The following is a 25,294-nucleotide window of genomic DNA, read 5'->3' as shown; positions in this document are numbered from 1 at the left end:
TTTAGGCGATGTACAAAGTGTAAGTACAGCTTCCAATTGGAATCGCTCACGCGGTGCCCTAGTGGACAAAAGAGCTGTAAATTAGGTTAAGTGATTGAAGAATAATACCATTCTGCATTACACCAACGAACCTAACCTCAAAATGACTGACAAATCTCAGGTCATTTTGACAGATGTATAATGAGCATGAAAATGACGGCAACAAGATCGATATAGTAGAATATGTTATCCGTCTTTTTCGTGCATGTGTGTGGTCTGTCAAAATGACCTGTGAATTGTCAAACATTTTCATGGCTAGCTTTGTTGGTGTAATGAAGAATAATAGAGAGGCAATTTTTCCTATCGCCTATATCCATGGTATTAGCATGAACAAGATAAGGAGTAAGTAAGTATCCCAAACAACAATTTGGAGAACTACTAGGTTTTTTTAAGTACTGAGAGCCGCAATAAACTCAATATTATTTTCAATACGCCATTATATTTGACCTAAAGAAGCTCTGTAGTTTTTCCTGTTTTTATTATAGACAATAACAAGAATAAAAAAATAAACATGAACAAACATTCTAAATAAAAATCCTTATCCTGATGGAGAGCTGCTCGAAACTGTTATGAAGTCTTTTGGTTCAATTTGGTTCTGTAAAGATGCTCTAAGGTCGTTTTCAGCGGTGGTCTATTTTTTTGGTTAAATTTGTAACAGTTCTAAAAATTTGGAACGCAAAACATAGACCAAATACCGCAAATTGCACCGAAGGTTGTTTTAAATTCTAAATTTCCCATGTCGCGTCAACGATGCTTTAGAAGTGAGAGAATTTCTCCTCTAAATTATCGAATCGAATGCACGGCGATACCGGGGGATCCTGAAGATAGCTCATGGCTGTAGAAAGAATGTTGTGACTCGGAAGAAAGACGAGCAGTTCCGATTGTATGGTAATGTTCACGAGATTTATGAAAATGCTGGTAATTCAAAAAAAAAATGTGTGTGTCGTGTTCACTCCAGGAGAGATTCGCATTAGGAGATCTTCTGGAAATTCTTTTAGCAGCTCCTGCGGGAGTTCCTTCAGGAATTTCTCTGGTGTTTTTCCAGGAGTTCCGCTAGAAGTTTAACTAGGATTTCTTCCGGAAGTTTCTGAATGAGCACCTCAGGGAATTGCCTTAGGAGTTCCTTCGGGAGTTAATTTTGAAATTCACCGGCAATTCTTCTAGGAGCACCTCCGGGAATTCCTCTACTAGTTTTTGTACGAGTTCCTTCAGTAATTCCATTACGAATTTCTTCGGGGATTCCTCCAAAAGTTTTCCCGGTCGTTCCTTTAGGAGTTCCTCCGAGAATTCCTTTACGAATTTCTATGGGAATACTTCTAGGAATGTCTAGAAGTTTCCTACGAGATGTCTCTTCCTCCGGAAATTCCTCCAAGACATCTCCGAAAATCTGCTCCGACGATTCCTGTAGCAGTTCCTACCGGAATTCGTCTAAGATTTCCTCCAGGAGTTTCTTTAGGAGTTCTTCCTATAATTATTTCAGAAGTTTCCCTGAACTTTCATCTAGGAGTTTCACCAGGAAATTCTCTAGGATTTCCTCCAAGAGTTCTTCTAGGAGGTTCACCGTATGTTCCTCTAGAAGTTCTTCTGGGAATTCCTATTGAAGTTATTTCCGGAAATTACTCTAGGAGTAGCTCCGGGCATTCCTCCTCGAGTTCCTCCGGGAATTCCTCTAGGTGTTCCACCGAGAATTCCTCTAGAAGTTTATCCGGAAATTCCTTCAGGAGTTCATCCGGGAGCTCATCTAGGAATACTTCCGGATATTCCTCTTGGAATATCTCCGGGAACACCTCTAGGATTTTCACCGGGATTTTTTCAAGAAGTTCCCCGAGAAATTCCTCTACAAGTTGCTCCGGAAGTTTTTTCTAGAAGTTGTTCTGGGTATGCCAGCAATTTCCTCCGAGAATTCTCCCGAATCTTTCTCTAGGAGTTCCTTCTAGAATTCCTCTAAAGTTCCTCCAGAAATTACTTCAGGAGTTCCTCCGAGAATTCCTTTAAGAGTTCCCCCAGTAATTGCTTTAAGAGTTCTCCGGGAATACTTCCAGGAGTTTGCCCTGAGCATTTCTCTAGAAGTTCCAGGAATTTCTGTCGGACTATCTCCGAGAATTTTTCTACAATTTCTTCCACGAATCCATTTATTAGTTCATCCGGAAATTCCTCTAGGAGTACCTCCGGAATTCCTCTACGAGTTCCTTTGGAAATTCCTTTACGAATTTCTTCAGGAGTTTCGTCGTAAATTCCTCTATGAGTTCCACCGGGAATTCCTCTGGAAGTTCCCCCGATAAATCCTTACGGGATGCTTTAGAAGTTTTCCTAGAAATTGCACTGGAAATACCAGGAGTGTCTTCGAAAATTCCTCAAGGAGTTCCACCGGTAATTACTTATTCTGGGAGTTCCTCCGGAAATTCCTGTAGACGTTCCTCCTGGAATTATTCATCTAGATTCATCTAGAAGTTCTTCCGGCAATTTCTTTAGGGGCTGTTCATAAGACGTGTAGACCAAAATTTGGTAATCTCAGACTCCCCCCCCTCGTAGACTTTCTTGTCCATGCAAAAATTTTGAAATTTGTATGGAGTGTAGACTTTGACCAGAGCCCCTCCCCCCTCCCCCCAAAAAGTCTACGTGGTGTATGAACACCCCCTTAGGAATTCATGCGGGAACTCATTTAGGAATACTTTCGGAATTTACTCTATAAGTTCCTCCGGGAATTGTTCTACGGATTTTTTGGGAAATTATTCTAGGAATTCTACCAGGAATTCCTGTAGAAGATGCCCCGGCAATTCCTCTTCGGATTGCTGTAGAAGATTTCCTAGAAATTTCACTGCGAATATCAGTAGATTCCTCCGAGGATTCTTCTTGAAGTTCCTCCGGTAATTCCTTTAAGAATTCCTCTGGAAATTCCTCTAGGGAACGTCCATAAATTACGTCACGCTTTGAGGGAGAGGGGGTGGTTCAGCAAAGTGTGACGACGACCCATACAAAATTTCAGAGATCCCATACAAAAAGTGTGACATAGGGGGGGGGGGGGAGGGGAGTTGAAAATGGTCGATTTTTGCGTGACGTAATTTATGGACGTTCCCCTAGGAATCCTTCCGTGAATTCTTCTGGAAGTTTTTTCTTTAGAGGAATCTAAAAGATTCGCCGGGAATTCCTCTTAGATACCTTTAAGAGTTTCACCGGAAATTCTTCTAAGAATTTCTTAAATAATTCAATGGATCTTTTCTACATGTTCCAATAGGTATTACCCTTAGAGCTACACTGAGATGTGTTCCAGTGGGAACTGTTCCAAGATTTCCACTGGCCATTCCACTAAGCGTTCCACTTGGAATTCCTCGCGGAGTTCCATCAGCAGCTTTTCCTCTGAAAAAAAAAAACCCTCTGATAATGTATTTGTAAGTTTTTCTGAGAATTCTTTTAATAGTCCCTCCGGGTATTCTTTCGGAAATTCTCCAGGATAACTTGCAGAAGTTCGTTCGAGTATCGTTCCTTGCAGTTGCTAGGCGAATTAGGGAATCTCAGGAGTTCTGTTCTACGAGAGTTCTTCCAAGATCTCCAGCAGGAATTTCAGATGTTTGGCTAGGAATTCTTTTAAGGGTTTCCCGGAAATTCATCCTGGAGTTCCGGTTGAATATCTTCTTCTTCTTCTTTATGGCTCTACGTCTCCACTGAGACTTGACCTGCCTCGTTTCAACTTAGAGTACTTTGAGCTCTTCCACAGTTATTAATTGAAGCACTTTCTTTGCCTGCCTTTGAAATTTTCCCGACTGGAACGGGAATCGAACCCGCCGTCTCCGGATTGGCGATGCATAGCCTTAACCACTGGACTACCTGAAGACCCCGGCAGGATATACTCAAGTATTTTTTGCGACTATTGTAGCTTCTTTGGCAATTTTTCTAGGAATTCCTACGGTGAGTTTTTCAGTGGCGAACCGAAAATTATTCCAAGAGTTGCTGCGGAAATTTCTTCAAACGTTTCTCTGAAAATTCCTCCATGAGTTCTTTAAGAAATTTCTCCTGATTTTTTTTTTTAATTTTTCTTTGGAACCTCCACTCAATCGTTGGAGCAGTTTATAAAGAAGTTTCTTCGGAACACCCGAATAAATTCTTAAAAAAAACTACCGAAAAAACTTCCGAAAGAAATTTCGTTGGAACTCCGTGGAATCTTCTTGAAAAAGTGCCTTGTAAATTTGCTGATTAGTTTCTCGGAGAAATTCCTGAAGGAATTTGCGGTAGAAAATCCTGGGGGTGTTCTCGTAAATTCTTAAAATATTCTGGAATGAAATTCTGGAAGAATCTCGAAAGAAATTCCTGAAGGCATTTCAGAAGAACTTCCTAGAGAAATCCCGGAAGGAATTCCTTGGACGAAGCCCAAAATAAATTTCTTGAGAAATCTTAGAGGCATTCCAGAAGGAATTCCCGAAGGAATCCTGTGACGAATTCCTGGAGCAATTCCCGAAGGAATGCCTAGAGAAATCTAAAAGGAATTCCTGGAGGAATCCCTGGAGGGATTCCAGGAGGAATCCCAAAATTAATTCCATAAGAAAGAATGCCTAGAGAAATCCAGAAGGAATTTCTGGAGGAATCTCAAAGGGAACGAATTCCTGAAGGACTCCCAAAAGTAACTCTTGGAGGAATCTCAGAAGAAATTCCTGGAGGAATCTCAGAAAGAATTCCTGAAAGAATTTCGGAGGTAATACCAAGAGTACACCCAGAAAAAATTACTGGAGGGATACCAGAGGAATTCCAGAAAGAATTGGTGAAATGTCAGAAGGAATTACTGGAAGAACTGCATATACCTGAACTATTTCCCAATACGGAGAAACGGACAAATGTACAAATAAGCAAATGGGGCAAATCCACATCTCAATCTGCAATGTTTTGAAGAATCCCAGACAGGTAACTCTATCTTCGTTTCCATTGACAATTGCGATTGTAACTTTTGCCCCTTCCTTCTGATGTTTCCTGCTAAGGATGATTTCACGGCATATTTTCGCGGTTAATTTTCAGGATTCCTATCTACCAAGTATCTACCGGAAAGCAATCTTCTCTACCGATTCCCAGACATATTTTCTCCGGTTAAATTTCTCCAAACAACCCTACCGGGTGCTTTTTGCGAGTGAAGAAGCTCTTTGTGTTTATCTTTGGCTAATTAACTTCCCGGAAGAAAGTCGCTTGCCAAAAAAGAACCTACCAAATATGCCGGCAAAATGAATTGAGCAAAGTTGGACTGAGCCCAAAACATACGTACCTCTACATATCTGCGCATCAAGGCCATCTTTCATTGAAAGCGAAAGGATTTTCTCATGAATTATTGAGTGGGAAAATTGTGTCCGGCTCGTGTCCCCGGCATAAAGTTGTTTCTGCAAGACATCCTTCAATTAAAACGTAAATGTAGGATTGTGCGAGGGTAAGAGTTACGAGATTCATTAATAATTTAGATTCGAAGACCCACACACCTTCGTCACCAGAAACCTTTAACAGAACCGGGAATACGTCGATGACCTTTTCGAAGCGCCCGACAGGGACGTTGGATTTTACTCCATCCTGTCGATGTCGAGAATCCTTTTTCTGTGGAAAACCGCTTATCTAACCAGTACCAGCAGGATTCACTCCATCCGTCCAAGTTAATTCCAGGTAACCCCGACACTGACACGTGTAGCCAGCAGCAGAGGCAGCAACTGATGGTATTCAATCAAGAGCCCCTACAAAATCCACATGCTTCCAGCGAAAATGTACGGAACAGTGTTTGCCATTTGTTCGCGTCAACTTTGGCGGAGCCGTCGAAACTCATTAATCATTAGGTACCGCTGCGCTGGCTGCTGCTAGCAGACCGACAGACAGTGTGTTAGTTGTGATATGATATGGCATGGGGGACAAAAGCGAATTGAGAGTTTCCTGACTGACTTTGTTTTGGGGCAAACTTTTGCGCTGCGGAACTAAACAACGGTCTGATTTATGAGGGTGGCTTTTTGGGAGGCCTGCGTTTAAGTAAACATAGCTGATATATGTATCTACCAGGCTGCTTAGTATTCGCGGGCTGCTGCCATTAAAGAGCCCTTAGCCACTCATGAGCCCATCAATGCGAGAATAATGATGGGCCGTAAGATGGAAAGCTTCGAGTGAGAGGTGCTTTAGGAAATATATTACAAGGCAGGGTTTGAGCGAGATGGATTATTTGGAGAGCAACCTAGCTTCCAAAACATGAAAATATCTTGAGAACTACGCAATTTTCTTATATGCTGTCCTCAGGGAATGTTATTACAAGATAAATAATGCTTTCGTGGCTAACAATTTACTAGGGAATTGGGTCACGCATGTGCTGCTGCATTTCAAACCAGGAATAAATTTGTTCCACTGAACTTGACCATATAAAACATTTGTACGCTAACAACACAGAATTGTTCATATTAATGTGAATCTTCTGTTCAAATTAAATCTAATTTTAAACTATCTTGCCTATGACGTTACTAGCATTGCATAGCAAAATACATGTCCAAATTGTGAATAAGTGGCAAACATTAATACATATATAAGAGCATATCATCTTCAACAACATACTATTCCTATTAGATCTACTTAACTCCACAGTTCTGGGAAAGCATTTTTATGTCCTATCAACTTAGAAAACGTCCAAACCTGATTGGAAACATAATACAGTTTAAATTATTAAAACTTTTAAAATTCAATAAAAGATCAAAATTAGAAGGGAAGAGAAATATTAGATGTTTATATTTATAGGCGAAAACTATGATGTGATTGCAAACGATTGCAATCATCACTACTTTTCTCTTCCCCACATTGCCCGGCAATCTGACGTGGCAGGCGCCATTGTCGCCTATAAATAGCAGCTCACCAACACTCACACACTGAAGACGCTTGTTTAGTCTCCGACAGTTATCTTATTGGTTCCTTGTGTGAGTGTAGCTGGTCTGGCGTTACTGGAGTAGCAGCTCAAGGTTACACGTGGAAAACAAATCTGTGATATTGTAACTTCTTCCATGGATTCCTTCAAGTTCCCTAGAAATAAAAGAAAAAATCGGATTTTCTTCAGAAATTTGCTCAAGGATTACCCCACAAATACCTTCTGAAATTCCACTACGGGCTCTCCAATTAATCTGGCATTGTATAGTTTCTGCTAAGAAATTTGAAAATTCTTAGTTTCCTTAAGTTTTCTAGAAATCACCCGAGAAATTTATTTACGAACTTTATTACAAAACCTTCCAATCGATATTACTCCATGGATTCCTTTAGAAAATCCTCCAGAAATTCCTTTCAATAAGTGTTCCTCAGCTGTCTTCTCAAAGTTCTTTGGAACATCTTCCATAAACCGCTACAGAATTTCCCTCGGGATTTACAAGAAATTTCTCAAAAAAAAATTTTTAGAAAAGCTTCCATTTGAAAAAAATCCCTTATTTTTATCCCGAGCAGAAGGGCATACCTTACAAATACCATGCGAAGAACAACATGTGCTCTAATACCTAAAATTGTTATTGCTGCGTTATTCCACGAAATGTTATGAGAACATCACAGTAACAGTTGGAGGTATTTGAGCAGAGCTTGGTATTGATGTAGTATTTGTTGGTTTAGCAGTGAAAATAACCGAAGAACAAGATTTGCTATTACATTATGAAATCATCGAACAAATGGAACATTTAATAACAAGAAATGGTATTAGTTTGTTATTCAATAACTTTGGGATAATAAAAACAGCACTTGAAATTTTAGGACTGCATCCATTATTGAAATAACAAGACTTGTTACTTTCTAGGTGTTATTTATACAAAATTTTGGTATTCGTTTTTGTTATTTTGCCTCTTATTACCACCTAATAAAGGGCATATCAAGGTATGGTAGTATTTATGATAAATACCATGATATGTTATTCTCTTGTTATTTTCTTCTGCTCGGGATGGGATTTCGTTTGGGAATTCTTTCAGAAAGAACATCCACAGATTCCTTCAGAAATATATTCGTGATTCTTTATGAAATTTAACGGATTCTCATAAAATTTCTCCAAGGATTTCTTTGGTAAATATTCCCCATGCTTCTTCAGAAATCCTTACAACGATTCCTTCAGAAATTCTTTCAGAGATTCTTCCATAAATTTCCCTGGAGATTCCTTAGAATTCTTCTATGGAAATCCTCTAGGGGTTACATCCGCAATTAATCCATGGATCAATTAAAAAAAATCGACAATTCTGTTTTAAAATCTACTAAGGTTTCTTACAGGAACTCCAGAATTATTTTCCTCAAAAATTCTCCAAGGCTTCACATATTTCCTTTCCAACAACTCCTTTTTTGAGGTAAATTGGGCTTCATGGCCGTACTGTTAGTGGCGTCAGTCATCTAGGAGTTTCGTAAACCTCGGAGTGTGGGTTCGATTCCCGCTCCAGTCGGTGATAACTTTTCGTCAAACGGAAAATTTTCCACTGGGCCACTGGGTGTTTATGTGTGTTGTCCGTGTGTTCAGTCTGTACAACCTCTGGTTGAAGATGGTGTAGTGTCTTTTTGAATTTCTACGGGTTCCTATTGAAACTTAGCATTAACATTAGCATTAGCATTAGCATTAAGCAAGTCGCACAAATTCGTAGGTGGTACAGCCCTGGATCGCTGTTATAAGGGTTGCATCCTTCCTCTCCGTTACCAAAGCACAAAGATTTGGGACTAATCTCTGACTCTTAGACAAGATTGACGCAATCCTCCAACGGTCGAGTGCTGCCCTGGCCACGTCCTTGCGACAGCTAAGGAATGGGAAAGGAAGATTAGTTGGACACCTATGAAAGTACATAGAGACCTCTACATTCTTTCAGGCCTAGGCGTCACGGGAATTTGGGTGTTAGTGGAAGGGTAAAGTTCAAAGGAAACGTTTGGTCAACGTTCAGGTGCACAAAATATTTTTGATTGATGCCTGGTTCCTTTCCCATCATGATCCTTGTTGGGTGTTTAATTTCAAATCTGAAATAGAAAAGGAAACTTATAGATTTACCTGAACCCACTATATGAAATGGTATGTTTACCTGAATCCTCCTGAAATAAAACGTTTACAAGTTGTAACAATAAAATAGAACGCAAAAATTGATCTTGCTATGGTCAAATATTTCTTTCTGGAAACAGCCAGACCAAAATTTAAATTTTAGTTCTATGATTTCCATAAATTACATAAAACATTCTGAAGGTTCTAAATTAATTATTAAGTTATTCTTCATATTTATTTTCAGGTCCAATAAACCTAATTTGATTTGTTATGAATGGGTTCCTTTTGAAACTTCACTAGAAATTCTTCTAAAGATTAACTTTAAAAATAATGAGTGTTTCTCCAGCAATTCATTCAAAATATTCTAGATTTTTTTCAACAAACTCTTCCAGTGGTTCAGAGAATTTTCGAGATATACCTTCAGTAATTCGTTCAGTTATTTTTTCGGGAATTCCACCAGAGATATGTTCAGGAATTACTCTAGGGATGCAATGTAAATTCCCACATGAATGTGTTCAAACATTGCTGCAGAGATTCATCAAGAAAATCCTGCAAAAATTTCCCTATAGTTTCTTACATTATTACTTTCAATAATTCAGGCAGGAGATCCTCAAGAGGTTCTTGCAAGAGTTCAAACGGATATTCCTTCAGTTTTTCCTCGAAATATTCCTGGTGCTTGGAGGCGAATGAATTAAAATTAATAAATTTAAAGCCTCAAAAAAAAAATATTCCTGGTAATACCCCTCAAATTTGTCTAGCATTTTCTGTATAAATTAATTCTAAACTATTCAAAAACATTTCGTAGAAAAATCTTCAGAAATTCTCCTAGAAATATGTCAAGAATTTTTCTAGGAATCTTTGCGGACGTATATTCCAGGTGTTCGGGATTTTTTTTTCCGAAATTCGTCGCAAACTTCTCTAAGAATACTTTCAGAAAATCACCCAGGAATTTCCCTATAAATTCCTCAATATTTTTTTCTAGGAATTATACCGAATATTTCTTGGGAAGTTTCTCCATGAAGTTCTTAGAAAATTACTCCTGGGATTCTTTCAAGAATTTCCGTGGGATTTTTTTTTATATTCCTGCAGATACTCATTCAATAGTCCTTTCTGAGATTTCTATAAATTTCTACAGATTCTATATATTCCACTGAAAGTTTATTCCCTACAAAGAATGCTTGCACACGAATTTGGAGTTTAACTGGAGTGCATATGTACATACTTTCATAGAATGATAGGTACAAGTAGGCACACAGAGCAGAGTCCGCCTTTCTGATCACGGAACTTCTCAGGCTTTCTTTCAGGAATTCCTGCTGAGATTCCTTTTGAAATTCATAAGAGAAGATATTCTAACCGAGATGTCTTAAGAGATCCCTGTAGAATGTGTTCAGCTATTCCTCTAGGGGCTTTTCAGAAGGAAGGATTGTCTCAAGAAATCCCTCAAAAAACTCCTGGAGATACTTTCTGAAACTCCTAGATGAAAATCTTGAATTTTTTGGGGGATTTCATGGACAAAAATTCCTGCAGCATTCCTAAAGTTATTTTGTGATCAATCCCTGGTTGAACTTCTATAATAATACCTAGGATAATAGAAACACCTTAAGATATCCCCTTTTCTAGAAAAAAAAAATAATCATCAGAAACTTATAGAGGAACTCTTAAAGAACAAAAACTGCTTGAGAAACCTCTCAAGGTACTCATGGAAAAGTCTTTGAGGAAATTCTGGAGAAATTTTGAAACAATTCTACAGAAATCGCACACGAAGGCACTGGTGTAATTCTCCAAGAATTTTCTCAAATTTCTAAGGGATCCTTGACGGATTTTCCGAAAGAATCCTTAGAAGAACTCCTGGAGATACCTCAGAAAAAATCTTATTCCTCTTCTTGACGTGACGTCATCACCGGGACAAAGGCTCAGTTCAATGTAGTACACTCAAACCTCCATTTAGGTAGGATCCATTTAGGTAAAATCTATTTAGGTCCCTCCATTTAGGTAACGTTACCTAAATAGAATTTGGTTGTGTTCGGAACAGTTGGAGTACTTAAGATTGATGACGTCATACCCGACATTAACCTATCATTCACCTGTTTTTATTTTGGCCACCAAACCCAACATAGACCCAATAGTTGGATGATGTTGGTCCAACAGTGGCCCAACATACGATAAAAATTTACCCGACATTGACCCGACATTCAACATTTTTTCAGTCTGGCGGAATTTTGCAGGGTTTTTTTTGGTGTTCCGTGTCCGGCTAGTCATTTGCATGACATTTTTCACCTGAGACCCTCCAAAACCCCCGAAAACGCCCCTGAAGTCCCTCCCCTCCTGAAACTCCCTTGGGGAACGTCCATTAATTACGTCACGCTTTGAGGGGGGAGGGGAGGCTTAGCAAAGTGTGATGACCCATACAAAAATTTCAGAGGTCCCATACAAAAAGTGTGACATAGGGGGGAGGGGGGTTGGAAATTGTATTTTTTGCGTGACGTAATTTATGGACGCTCCCTTGAAAGCTCTCTGAAACTCTTCATGATCCTCTTTAAATCTCCTATTCGAGTCACTCTCCCTAGTTAAACCTCTTTGCAACCTTGTACTCCATTAAGGTAATAAAGTGAATCCATTTAGGTAATGAATCCATTTAGGTAAAAATTCTATTTAGGCAGTCCCGACTCATTACCTAAATGGAGGTTTTGGTGTATTGACACTTACATACAGGGGTGAACAAATGATCGGGACAAGCAAAATTTTCACTTTTCAAAAAATGGTCAACTAGCTGTAACTTTTCGAAAAATGCATAAAAAAATTTCAAATTTTTACTATCATCCCCCGTAGTTCATAACTAAGAGCATCCTCTGCCAATGACCATTTTGTATGTGTATATCGTGTGGCAGGCACGAAGATACTTTATGTCCAAAAAAAGACAAGGAAATTTCCATTACGAAAAGTTCCTGAACCGATCGGAAATCGATCTCCTCATCCTCAGCATGGTCATGCTGAACAACCACGACATAACATCTTAGGAAATGTGAATAAATCCAAAGCAATGGAGGAGATGTTAGAGAAACCCCTGTAGGATCTTCCAGTAGATTTCATGAAAATTTTCTAGCCGAAATACCATATAACGGCACCAACATTTCAAAAGGGCGTAACTGCATTTGAAAGTAATACCTTCTTTCAAAGCTGTAGGTCGTACTGCCTCCCTTACACTCAAACCACCGTGGTTGTCGGAAAGAGGAGAGTTTTTCCCATCTGGTACTTGTTGTGAAATACATGGAAAGCATAATACATGATCCACAGCTTTAAAAGAAGGTGATGACTCGAAAAGCAGTTACGCCCTTTTGAAATGTTGGTGTCGATAAATGTCCAATGAAATGCTTGAATAAATTAATTTATACTTACCTGAAATAAACCCAAGAAAAAAATCAAGCAATGATTTCCAAAAACAAAATCCTGTATTAATTTCGGGATTTCTAAAGGCAAACCATAGAGGAATTTTTGAAAGAATCTACCAATTTTTGTGAAAAAAAAATCCTCTGGAATTGCATCTGCTGAAGAAACCTTTGGAAGTTCTTGAGAAATTCTTGAAAAATGTCTAGAAAATTTTTCGTCGAAATTCCAAAAGAAAAACTCATGAAGAAAAAACTGACAGTATTTCTGAAGGATTTTCTTCAAACTTGTTTGAAGAAATCCAAGCATGAACATAGGTAGCATTCCTGGGAGTTTTTAAGAAATGCCATGGACCAATTTCAAGATGATTTTTTTTGAAAAATTTCTTGTGAAACGCCTGAAAACTAAAAGGCCAACGTAAGTTCCTGGGGGAATTGCGATAGAATCTATGGAGGAGTTTCTGGTGAAATTTTGAATGTAATCCATTGTGAAGTGATACTAAGTGGAATCTTCAGAGAAATTCTTGCTTAAATCATTCTAAGAAGTCCTACGGGAATCTTCTTATGGTAAACATTCTAGAAAATTTTGGATAAATTCTCATAAAATCCACAAAGGAATTTGTGGCGGTGTCCCCGAAGGTAAAACTGAAGAATTTTCTAGAAATTTTAGGAAGAATTCTTGCAAAAGTTGTAAAAGGAGTTCCAACAGAAGACATTTCGCGATAATTACTTAAAAAAATCGTGAAATAATAATCCATGGAAGAGTTTTCCCGGAATAATTCTTAATTAGGCGCAAAAGTAAAATCATTTACTTTGAGGCGTAGCAGTGGGGCGCAGAAATTTCGAAACCTAGAGTAACCAGCTCTGATGTCATCATGACAGCTTTGGATTACTCCCACAGATTCTCTAGGAATTTTACCCAGTATCCTTTCAACGATTTCCTCCCAAGGATTTCAACTGGGAAACTTCTATGTAGATGGTTCTCCAGCTGTTCTTCGCGGAATTTTTCTCAGAATTCCAACAGACAGACATTTTCAGGATTTCTTTAAAGTTTCGAATTCTCATCTCGATCCTCTTAAATTCTCCCCCGAAATTTCTTCCAAGATTCTTCCGGGTGTTTCTTCAAGAATTTCTCCAAGATTTTTTTCTCATGTTTTTTTTTCTAGGATTAGACTTTCATCAGGCGTTTCGATCTGGTATTTCCCCAGAGATTCCTTTAGGATTGCATGCAAAAAAAATCATTAGAAAATGTGTTACAAATAAACAAATAATGCCCCACATTGGGCGCCATTGTTACAAATAAACAAATAGAACAGCTAATGGCCCACGTTGGGAGCCACACTACGGACAAATAATGATGGAACCCTAAAAATGCTCAATTCTATTTTCCATTATGGAAAATAAATAGAACATTACAAATGCACATTAAAATGTAGCTTCACGAATTCGAATTTACAACACAAAACATAAAAGTGGCCTGTTATTCTCAAAAGAATAACAATTTACGATCACACAATGAGGAAGTTTCAATTATTGGTTTTGGTCCACCAGTCAATCCTGGATTTGTGTTTTGTTTGCCTGATTGCGTTCTTGTTAACAGTCTTTGTCCTGTGTTCATAGCTTTATTTTGTCTAGGAAAACTAGTCGTAATGGACCATTCCGAATCGGGTTATAATGCAAGACGGCTGCATTTTGATGTCCGTGCTAGGGATCGGTTTGCCTGTCTTGCACTATTTGTCGCCAGAAATGATCTGAAAGTATGAAACCACTCCGGTTGCTAGGGCTATATTCCTCCTGAGTGATAGAAGAACCCTATAAATGCACATTAAACATAGGATAATATTCACAAGTTAAAATCGAACATGTAACAGAAAAATAAACTGGCAACAAATGAAGTAATTCGGTATTACGGCAGATGAAAAGAAAGTGGAGAGAAAGAAAGTAGAAGATAATAGAATAAAGTGATGGATTTAGACACACAGGTCCATAGGAATTATGAAAAATATATGTGTCGGATGCTCTCTGGAAGTTCGACGTTTTATTCTAAATAATTGGTCGCCAGCCGTTTATGTAACAGTCACAAAAGGGTAAACATTTCGTTATTACTGTTAGGTAATTTTTAAAATCATAAGAATTATTGAATATCTTTTCAAGAAAATAAATAAAATATTCCTATTGAAATCAGGACGCTTCAGCATACTGAACCAGCCAAGGATCAGGAGTCGAATTCTCCTTTTCTATTCAAACTTCCTCCGGCGAAACAACATCATTTAACTTAACGATGCTCGGATCAGGTGAAACAACACCATTACCACTTTTACCAGAGAAGACATCTTTACACCACCGCCGCCGTAGCTGTACCACCAACCAACCAACCGCTTGAGAAAAACAACTCGACAGCGATAATAATAAACAGCTAAGTGGAAAGTCACTTGCCGGCTTCCGGTGGCGGTAGCGGTGATGCGGATGCCTGCCACCCACAAAACTCTCACGTTTTCCTAACAACGCAACGCAACGCCAACGGAGGCGCGTGGTGGCGTCGTCCTTGAATGACAACCAAGTTGACTAGGTCGTTACTGTCGATGGGTTTCACCGTCGGAACACGTCTGCCTTCGGTTGGGCCCATGATGTAGCACCCAATTGACGGCTGCGACTCTGTGGGAGACACCAGACGCACCCACAGAGAGAGAGGCTGATAAAGCAACGAAGGAGTTTGCCCATTTTTCGGCGACGTAAAACATGTAGGTGTAAAATCAATTTTGCGAGACTGTAAGTTGGTATGCACACATCTGCCAACAGATAATTGGCTTCTCCTATATTGAGTTAGTTTCACATCACGGTATCTGCTTTCCCCGTCGCGTCGTAGGTACCCCCACCGGATTCCGACTAAAATCCTTGGAACAAAGCGCATTACTCCGGGTCATTTTTTCCTGATCCAAGAAAAGTCGACAACCTCTCCGGTTCCGGCGTTCTCCACTCTGGAGCTGGACACGGACACTCGAGGCGAAAGGATAATGATGGAAGCGAACTGAACTAATTGGAATTAGGAAACTGCTTGGAATGGACCCCTGCGGCGGGGAGCACAAGTTATTCACTTCAAGTGGTTGAATAGGAACGTGAGGGCTCGTCGAACCATGGATCGTTGGCCGACGACGCGGCCAAGGAACTCTATTCAGGTTAATGGTTTCTTTTTTCGGAAATGTAGGAGGAAAGAACTATTGAAACGTTATTCCGAAATTTTTAGCGAAAATTTTGAATATTTATTCTTATTATGAGTTTCATTTCAAATTCTAAACAGCGATTTTTACTTCTTAACAATGACCACATATCGATATCTAACAAGGTCTTGTGTTTATTCTTTTTTGCGATTGTTTCCAATTTTCTCACTGCTCGAGAGCACCGGAAACTATATCCTGTGTCAACACCATCAGCACGGGGGATCCGGTAACAGTGCACGTGTTCAAAACGTCACGTCGCCATCACCGTCGTACCCTTTCTCACGTTTAATAGAAAACCATCATCATCAGGGATCGCATCCTTCTTGCAACTAAACCAATCAATGTGCAATTTTGCCACGCGCGGATAAGAGTGTGAGCCAGGGATGGATGGGGGCGGATGTATTGCACCAACTACCACCACCCTCTCTGCCATACACATCGAGTCCAAGGAGTCCAAGGTCAGCTGAGCGTATAATGATGCCATACCACACCCAATAGTCGCAGAAGAGTGGAGGAAGTGATTCCTCTCGAACTCTATACATGTGACATCGGATGTCTCTTGGTGGTAGAGCTTCTCATGGGTTATGAAAGAGTAATCACTTTACAGCATCACCCGCCTTTGGCGGAGGTTGACCCGATGCACTGGCTGCTGCGGTATGGTGGACGGAGGTGAGAGCTGAGGGATTTGCGGGTTTCATTCAATTAGACGGAGCAGCTCCTTGTGTAACGGATCAACAGCTCCATCTGGTGGGTAATCGATCTGCCATAGCTGGAGCGATGGCGCGAGTAAATTGAAGCGAAATTGTTAATAAATCGCTCTGGATGTTCAGCAGATCACCTCAGGGATATATTTCTTGTCTCTTTATTTTCATTGTACCACATCCCAACTGGGGCAGCTTAACCCTTAACAAAAAGGAATTATGGCCCTTACTCCTACAGAGATTGCTTCAGGAATACATCCAGGGATTCCTCCAAGAATTTCTTTTAAAAATTCTCCTGGGATTCCTTCAGGAAACCTGAACTCTTCAAAGGATTCTTTCAGGAAAGCCTCCAAGGATTCTTTCGGGAATTCCTTCAGGGTCCAGATATTCCTTCGAGATTTGTTCAGGTATTCCTCACAGGATTTCTATAGGATTTCATCCACAGATTCCTTCAGGCAATCATTCCAGAAATTCCTCCAGGGATTCCTCCAGGGATTCCTTCAGGAATTCCTCAGGGATTTCTTCAGGAGTTCCTCCAAGGCTTCCTTTAGGAATTCCATAAGCAATTCCTTCAGAGTTCCTTCGGAGATTCCTTCAAGAATTCATTCGGGGATTCCTTCAGGAAATCCTTCAGGGATTCCTTCGGGAACTCCTCCGAGGACTCCTTCTGGCGTTCATCCAGGGATTACTTCAGGAAATCCTCCAGAGATTCCTTCATTAATTTCTTCAGAGATTCCTGCAGGAGTTCCTTCGGGGATTCCTTCAGGAATTCATTCGTGGATTCCTTCAGGAATTCCATCGGGGATTCCGTCAGGAATTCCGTCAAGAATTCCTTCGGGGATTCCGTCAGGAATTCCTTCGGGGATTCCGTCAGGAATTCCTCCAGGGATTCCGTCAGGAATTCCTCCAGGGATTCCGTCAGGAATTCCTCCAGGGATTCCGTCAGGAATTCCTCCAGGGATTCCGTCAGGAATTCCTCCGGGATTCCGTCAGGAATTCCTCCGGGATTCCGTCAGGAATTCATCCGGGATTCCGTCAGGAATTCCTCCGGGATTCCGTCAGGAATTCCTCCGGGATTCCGTCAGGAATTCCTCCGAGATTCCGTCAGGAATTCCTCCGAGATTCCGTCAGGAATTCCTCCGGGATTCCGTCAGAAATTCCTCCGGGATTCCGTCAGGAATTCCTCCGGGTTTCCGTCAGGAATTGCTCCGGGTTTCCGTCAGGAATTCCTCCGGGTTTCCGTCAGGAATTCCTCCGGGAATCCGTCAGGAATTCCTCCGGGATTCCGTCAGGAATTCCTCCGGGATTCCGTCAGGAATTCCTCCGGGATTCCGTCAGGAATTCCTCCGGGATTCCGTCAGGAATTCCTCCGGGATTCCGTCAGGAATTCCTCCGGGATTCCGTCAGGAATTCCTCCGGGATTCCGTCAGGAATTCCTCCGGGATTCCGTCAGGAATTCCTCCGGGATTCCGTCAGGAATTCCTCCGGGATTCCGTCAGGAATTCCTCCGAGATTCCGTCAGGAATTCCTCCGGGATTCCGTCAGAAATTCCACCGGGATTCCGTCAGGAATTCCTCCGGGTTTCCGTCAGGAATTGCTCCGGGTTTCCGTCAGGAATTCCTCCGGGATTCCGTCAGGAATTCCTCCGGGATTCCGTCAGGAATTGCTCCGGGTTTCCGTCAGGAATTCCTCCGGGTTTCCGTCAGGAATTCCTCCGGGATTCCGTCAGGAATTCCTCCGGGATTCCGTCAGGAATTCCTCCGGGATTCCGTCAGGAATTCCTCCGGGATTCCGTCAGGAATTCCTCCGGGATTCCGTCAGGAATTCCTCCGGGATTCCGTCAGGAATTCCTCCGGGTTTCCGTCAGGAATTCCTCCGGGTTTCCGTCAGGAATTCCTCCGGGATTCCGTCAGGAATTCCTCCGGGATTCCGTCAGGAATTCCTCCGGGAATCCGTCAGGAATTCCTCCGGGATTCCGTCAGGAATTCCTCCGGGATTCCGTCAGGAATTCCTCCGGGATTCCGTCAGGAATTCCTCCGGGATTCCGTCAGGAATTCCTCCGGGATTCCGTCAGGAATTCCTCCGGGATTCCGTCAGGAATTCCTCCGGGATTCCGTCAGGAATTCCTCCGGGATTCCGTCAGGAATTCCTCCGGGATTCCGTCAGGAATTCCTCCGGGATTCCGTCAGGAATTCCTCCGGGATTCCGTCAGGAATTCCTCCGGGATTCCGTCAGGAATTCCTCCGGGATTCCGTCAGGAATTCCTCCGGGATTCCGTCAGGAATTCCTCTGGGATTCCGACAGGAATTCCTACAGGAATTCCGTCAGGAATTCCTCCAGGGATTCCGTCAGGAATTCCTCCAGGGATTCCGTCAGGAATTCCTCCAGGGATTCCGTCAGGAATTCCTCCAGGGATTCCGTCAGGAATTCCTCCAGGGATTCCGTCAGGAATTCCTCCAGGGATTCCGTCAGGAATTCCTCCAGGGATTCCGTCAGGAATTCCTCCAGGGATTCCGTCAGGAATTCCTCCGGGGATTCCGTCAGGAATTCCTCCGGGGATTCCGTCAGGAATTCCTCCGGGGATTCCGTCAGGAATTCCTCCGGGGATTCCGTCAGGAATTCCTCCGGGGATTCCGTCAGGAATTCCTCCGGGGATTCCGTCAGGAATTCCTCCGGGGATTCCGTCAGGAATTCCTCCGGGGATTCCGTCAGGAATTCCTCCGGGGATTCCGTCAGGAATTCCTCCGGGGATTCCGTCAGGAATTCCTCCGGGGATTCCGTCAGGAATTCCTCCGGGGATTCCGTCAGGAATTCCTCCGAAGATTCCGTCAGGAATTCCTCCGGGGATTCCGTCAGGAATTTCTCCGGGGATTCCGTCAGGAATTCCTCCGGGGATTCCGTCAGTAATTTCTCCGGGGATTCCGTCAGGAATTCCTCCGGGGATTCCGTCAGGAATTCCTCCGGGGATTCCGTCAGGAATTCCTCCGGGGATTCCGTCAGGAATTCCTCCGGGGATTCCGTCAGGAATTCCTCCGGGGATTCCGTCAGGAATTCCTCCGGGGATTCCGTCAGGAATTCCTCCGGGGATTCCGTCAGGAATTCCTCCGGGGATTCCGTCAGGAATTCCTCCGGGGATTCCGTCAGGAATTCCTCCGGGGATTCCGTCAGGAATTCCTCCGGGGATTCCGTCAGGAATTCCTCCGGGGATTCCGTCAGGAATTCCTCCGGGGATTCCGTCAGGAATTCCTCCGGGGATTCCGTCAGGAATTCCTCCGGGGATTCCGTCAGGAATTCCTCCGGGGATTCCGTCAGGAATTCCTCCGGGGATTCCGTCAGGAATTCCTCCGGGGATTCCGTCAGGAATTCCTCCCGGGATTCCTTCAGGAATTCCTCCGGGGATTCCTTCAGGAATTCTTCCGTGGATTCCGTCAGAAATTCCTTCGAGGATTCCGTCAGAAATTCCTTCGAGGATTCCGTCCGGAATTCCTCTAGGGATTCCATCAGTAATTCCTCCAGGGATTCCGTCAGGAATTCCTTCTGGGATTCCGTCAGGAATTCCTCCAGGGATTCCGTCAGGAATTCCTCCAGAGATTCCGTCAGGAATTCCTCTCATGGATTCCTCCAGAAATTCCTCCAGGAACTCCTACAGGAATTCCTCCAGGAACTCCTACAGGAATTCCTCCAGGAACTCCTACAGGAATTCCTCCAGGAACTCCTACAGGAATTCCTCCAGGAACTCCTACAGGAATTCCTTCAGGAATTTCTTCAGGAATTCTTCCAGGAATTTGTTCAGGAATTCCTCCAGCGAATCCTTTAGGAACTCCTCCAGGGATTCATTCAGATATTCCTCGAGGAATTCTCTTAGGAATTTCACCAGGAATCCCTCCAGGCGTTCCTTCAGGGATACTTTTGAAAATTCCCCCAAAGATTCCCTCAGGAATTCTGTTACAAAAATAAAAGAAATTAATTATTACAAAGTATTACCACTTCACGATACACAGAACCTTATAAATGCACAAATAAGAGACATCACAAGTTGACGCAACACAACACAGAACATAAATGTGCCCTGTTATCCAGATGGATAACTCTTTCCGATCACAGGATGACGAGGTTTCATGTATTAGTTTGGGTCCATCAGTCATCCTGGAACTGTATTTTATGTGGCGGTATGCCTTTTAGTTCATAGCATTTGTTGCTGTGTTCATAGCTTGGTTTTGTCTAGGAAAACTAATCCTAATCGGGCATCCCGTTTCGGGTTTCGATACTAGAGCTCTATGACTTGAAGTCTGTGTCAGGGAAAGGTGTACGTATCTAGTACTTAATCGCGGCCCGAAATGGCCTGAATGTTGGCAATCGAAATAGCATTGCACTTCATTGGCCTCTATCCTGCCAGAACCCTATAAATGTTAACTAATACTAGGGTAATATTTACAAGTTAAAATTCAACATGTAACACAAAGAACGTACGAATATAATATTTATAACACATTTAACAATTATTCTGTCTTATAATTGTAACAAATATTTATACCCGTAACACAATCCAACGTTTGAGCAAGAATTTTTCGTGAATCGTTCACCGATTCACGAAAAATTCAGCTCCCATCTGCTTCGTATCCTTCATAACAATAGTGTTAAGGCCATACACTTAACACTACGATAAAGATAAATAACTTAACCTAAACTCAAAACGAAACCAAAACGAGTTCTGCTACCCGAAAGCCACAGTGCTTTCCAGAAACGTAGCGGTGAACAGGACTAACAAGTCCCCAAAAAATACCTCAACTCAAAACTAGATTTATGTTACCCGAAAGCCGAACTGCTCTCCAGATTTTGTAACGAATAAATCTTACCTCAACCAAAGTTTACTTTTATGGACGAGCTCTTGTCCACAAAAATAAAATGGCCTTAAGACTGAAGTTATAATCCTTCCAACTAGCTTTCATTTGCATACACGGGGTTTTTTAGTTGGGCGCCATGTTACAAAAATAAAAGAAATTAATTATTACAAAGTATTACCACTTCACGATACACAGAACCTTATAAATGCACAAATAAGAGACATCACAAGTTGACGCAACACAACACAGAACATAAATGTGCCCTGTTATCCAGATGGATAACTCTTTCCGATCACAGGATGACGAGGTTTCATGTATTAGTTTGGGTCCATCAGTCATCCTGGAACTGTATTTTATGTGGCGGTATGCCTTTTAGTTCATAGCATTTGTTGCTGTGTTCATAGCTTGGTTTTGTCTAGGAAAACTAATCCTAATCGGGCATCCCGTTTCGGGTTTCGATACTAGAGCTCTATGACTTGAAGTCTGTGTCAGGGAAAGGTGTACGTATCTAGTACTTAATCGCGGCCCGAAATGGCCTGAATGTTGGCAATCGAAATAGCATTGCACTTCATTGGCCTCTATCCTGCCAGAACCCTATAAATGTTAACTAATACTAGGGTAATATTTACAAGTTAAAATTCAACATGTAACACAAAGAACGTACGAATATAATATTTATAACACATTTAACAATTATTCTGTCTTATAATTGTAACAAATATTTATACCCGTAACAATTCCTCCAAGCATTCCTCTTGGATTTCATACTGAAATTCCTTCAAGGATTGCTCTAGGAAAATCATCAGGAGTTCTTTCATGTATTCCTTCAGGAATTCCTTAAGGAATTCATCCAGGAATTCATCCAAAAATTCTTCTAGGAATTCCTCCAGGATTTTTTTCAGGAAATCCTCCAGGGATTCTCTCAGGAATTCCTCGAGGGTTTGCCTCAGAAAATTCTCCAGGGATTCCCTTAGTTATTCCAGCAGGAATAACTCTAAAAAATTCTTCAGGAATTCCTCAAGGTTTTTTTTTTCAGGAATTCCTCCAGAAATTTCTTCAGTAATTCCTTTAGGCACTCCTCCAGGGATTTATTCAAGAAATTCTCGAGAGATTCCCTCAGAAATTCCTCCAGGGATTTACTCAGGAATTCCTTCAGGGATATCTCCAGGAATTCATTCAGAAATTCCTCCAGGGTTTCCCTCAGAAAATCCTCCAGGGATTCCTTCAGAAAATCCCCAAGGATTCCCTCGGGAATTCCTTGAGGGATTCCTTCAGGATTTCCTCCCGGAATTCTTTAAGGAATTCCTCTAGGGGTTTCTTTCAGAATTCCTTCAGGAAATCCTGTAGATTTTTTTTTTTTCAAAAATTCCTTCCTGAATATTTTTTGGAATATCTTCAGGAATACTTTCAGATATTTCTTCAAGAATTCCCCCAGAGATTCCTTTAGGAATTTCTCCATGGATTCATTCAGGTATTTCTCGATGGATTCCCTTAGGAATTCCTCCAGGGATTCCTTTATGATCCTCCAGGCGTTCCTTCAGGGATTCTTTCAGGAATACCTCCGGGGAATTCTTCCATGGATTTCTTCAGGAATCCTCGACGGTTTTCCCTAGGAGTTCCTCCAGAGATTCCTTCAGGAATTCCTCCAGCAGAAGTTCCTCCAAGGCCCCTCCAGGATTTCCTTCAGGAATTCCTTCAGAAATTCCTTCAGAAGTTCCTTCAGGAATTCCTTCGGGAGTTACTCTAGGAATTGAGTTCCTCCAGGATTTTTTTTTTCAAATTTGTTTTTTTCAGGAATTACTCCAGGGATTCTTTTATGAATTCCTCCAGGGATTTATTTAGCAAGTCCTCGAAGAATTCTCTAAGAAATTCATCCAGGGATTACTCCAGGATTTACACCAGGAATTCCTGTAGGAATTCCAAGGATTCCGTAAAGAATTCCTTCAGGGATTTCTTTAGAAACCACCCCCCTCCCCCCCCCCCCAGGAATTCATTCAGGAAATCCTCAAGTAATTCCCTCAGTAATTCCTCCAGAGAATCCTCTGGAATTTTTCCAGGGAATTCCTCCAGGAGTTTCTTCAGGAATTCCTCCAAGGATTCCTTCAGGAATTCCTCCAGGGAATCTTTCAGAAATTCCTCCAGAGATTCCTTTAGAAATTCCTCCAGGGATTTCTTCAAGAATTCCTTCAAGGATTACTTCAGGAATTCCTTAAGGGATTCCTCCGAGAATTCCTACAGGGATTCCTCCAGGATCTCCTCAGGGGATTCCTCCAAGGATAACTTCAGGAACTTCTCCAGGGTTTCTTCCTAGAATTCCTCCAGAGAATTTTGCACAGTCATTTGGAACCTCAAATGAGATCTCAAAATTTTGATCTGATAAAATACGATTCATTTTTATATATTCCCCTACAACGGATTACCTTCTTTAATGGGCTCATCCACATTCCTTCGAGAGGGTTAGATTAGTATCTTTCTAGCAAAACTAATTGTTTCCTTTTTCCTTTTTCTTCCGCAGGTGAGGCAGCATGAATTGGTGAAATTTATTAATACTTTACAGTTCGGGTATGGTATTTATCAATAATAAGCAACATTTTTGTTTTTGATAAAACATTGAAAGTTCATCTAGCTAACATGAGGTTGTGTGAAATTGAGAGATTTAAGAAGTAGGTGTCCAGATTTTTGGCCAAATGCCGTTTGGCCGAAAGCCATTTGGCCAAATGCATTCTGGCCGAATGGGTCGTTTGGCCGAATTGTGTTCAAAAGAATTCATAGAAACTGTTTGACATTCTAGCCGGCAATATGATATTTAGAAGTATTTCCTTCTTCTAACCATAAACTATTCTTGTTTTAACTTATCCTTGAGTTTGAATTGGAACTGCCAAAAAAATCGTTCAACTCATAGGATTTGTGAAGACATTTTCAGAGTGACTCTAATTTTACCTTAAAATTTTAAAATTTCTTGAATAATTAAAAATTAATTTGGGGTCGGTACCTGTCAAAAGGTTGAACACCGCGAGCTCAAAATCTCCTTGATAAAGCTCATAATAATAAAAGGTTGAACTCCGACCAAAATTTTCCGAGAGGGCTGACAAAAGAGAGAATCGATATTTCAATAACCAGCCTTTTCAGAGGACTGGAAATCGATTGAGGCTGGTTTTCGATAGTCTACATCTTTTTGTTTCCTGCTTATGAAGCATTGGGTAAGGCCAGTCGGAATATCTGTTATAATTAGCTGTTTTTCGTCTGATGTGACGGGAATTTGCGCATATGTATGACGAAGTAAATGTTCACAATATTATTTAGCAATTTTCACAAAATCTTATATACCTACACTCCCGTTCAAAAGTTTGGGGTCACCCCCTCAAAAACATGTCATTTTTTTAGGCCCATAGCTCCGCCAATTTGCGTCCGATTTCAAAACCTTAGGTTTCATTCAAAAGATAATAAGTCAAAGAAACTTTGAACATGATTTAAAAGAAACTTTTTCAAAAAATTTTGTATGTAAAGTTAACCCAAAGTTGCCAAATTTTCTAAAAAATGAATATAAACTTACGGCAGTGTCGCTGAAAGTTGGGTCGACCAAATTTTAAGATGAGAGCGGTAATATGTCCCATTTTCTATTAGCTTTCAAGTGCTTTTTACAGAACTTAGCTAAAAAATCTAGAAAAAAAGTTATTAAGTAAATTAGTCCTTGATGTCATCGACCAAAAGTTTGGGGTCACCCCTCAAAATGCTGTATCGGCCAAAAGTTTGGGGTCACTATCGTAAAACATGGAAAAGTGATTTGTTGATATCTTTGTCATCTTTCATTCAATTTTAATTCTTCTTGACTTATTTGAAACAAAATGCATGATACTTACTGCATAGACATTGAACCACACATATTTGTTGAAATTTACATACTAAAACTTAACGTAAAGTTGCTGCATTTTTTGAAGCGTGGTAAAATGTGCTAACATTTTTATATACAAAAATCGCTAAATACGTTAAGTTGAAGACGTCAAACGTAAATTTAGTTAATTATCTTTGAAATGAGCCAAAAACAATTAAAATTGAACTATAAATGACGAAGATATCAACAAATCACTTTTCCATGTTTTACGATAGTGACCCCAAACTTTTGGCCGATACATCATAT

General features: G+C 41.1%; 1 protein-coding gene across 2 annotated transcripts in view; it reads left to right on the top strand.

Annotated features, from left to right (window-relative positions):
- The window catches only part of LOC109409987 (E3 ubiquitin-protein ligase CBL-B-B), a 298,628-nt gene that overhangs the window by 148,139 nt on the left and 125,195 nt on the right, over positions 1-25,294 (top strand). The window lies entirely within an intron of this gene.

Source organism: Aedes albopictus, chromosome 2 (assembly GCF_035046485.1).
Source record: "Aedes albopictus strain Foshan chromosome 2, AalbF5, whole genome shotgun sequence".
Classification (NCBI taxonomy): domain Eukaryota; kingdom Metazoa; phylum Arthropoda; class Insecta; order Diptera; family Culicidae; genus Aedes; species Aedes albopictus.
The sequence above is the reverse complement of the archived record's forward strand: the minus strand, read 5'-3'. Positions and strand labels throughout refer to the sequence as shown.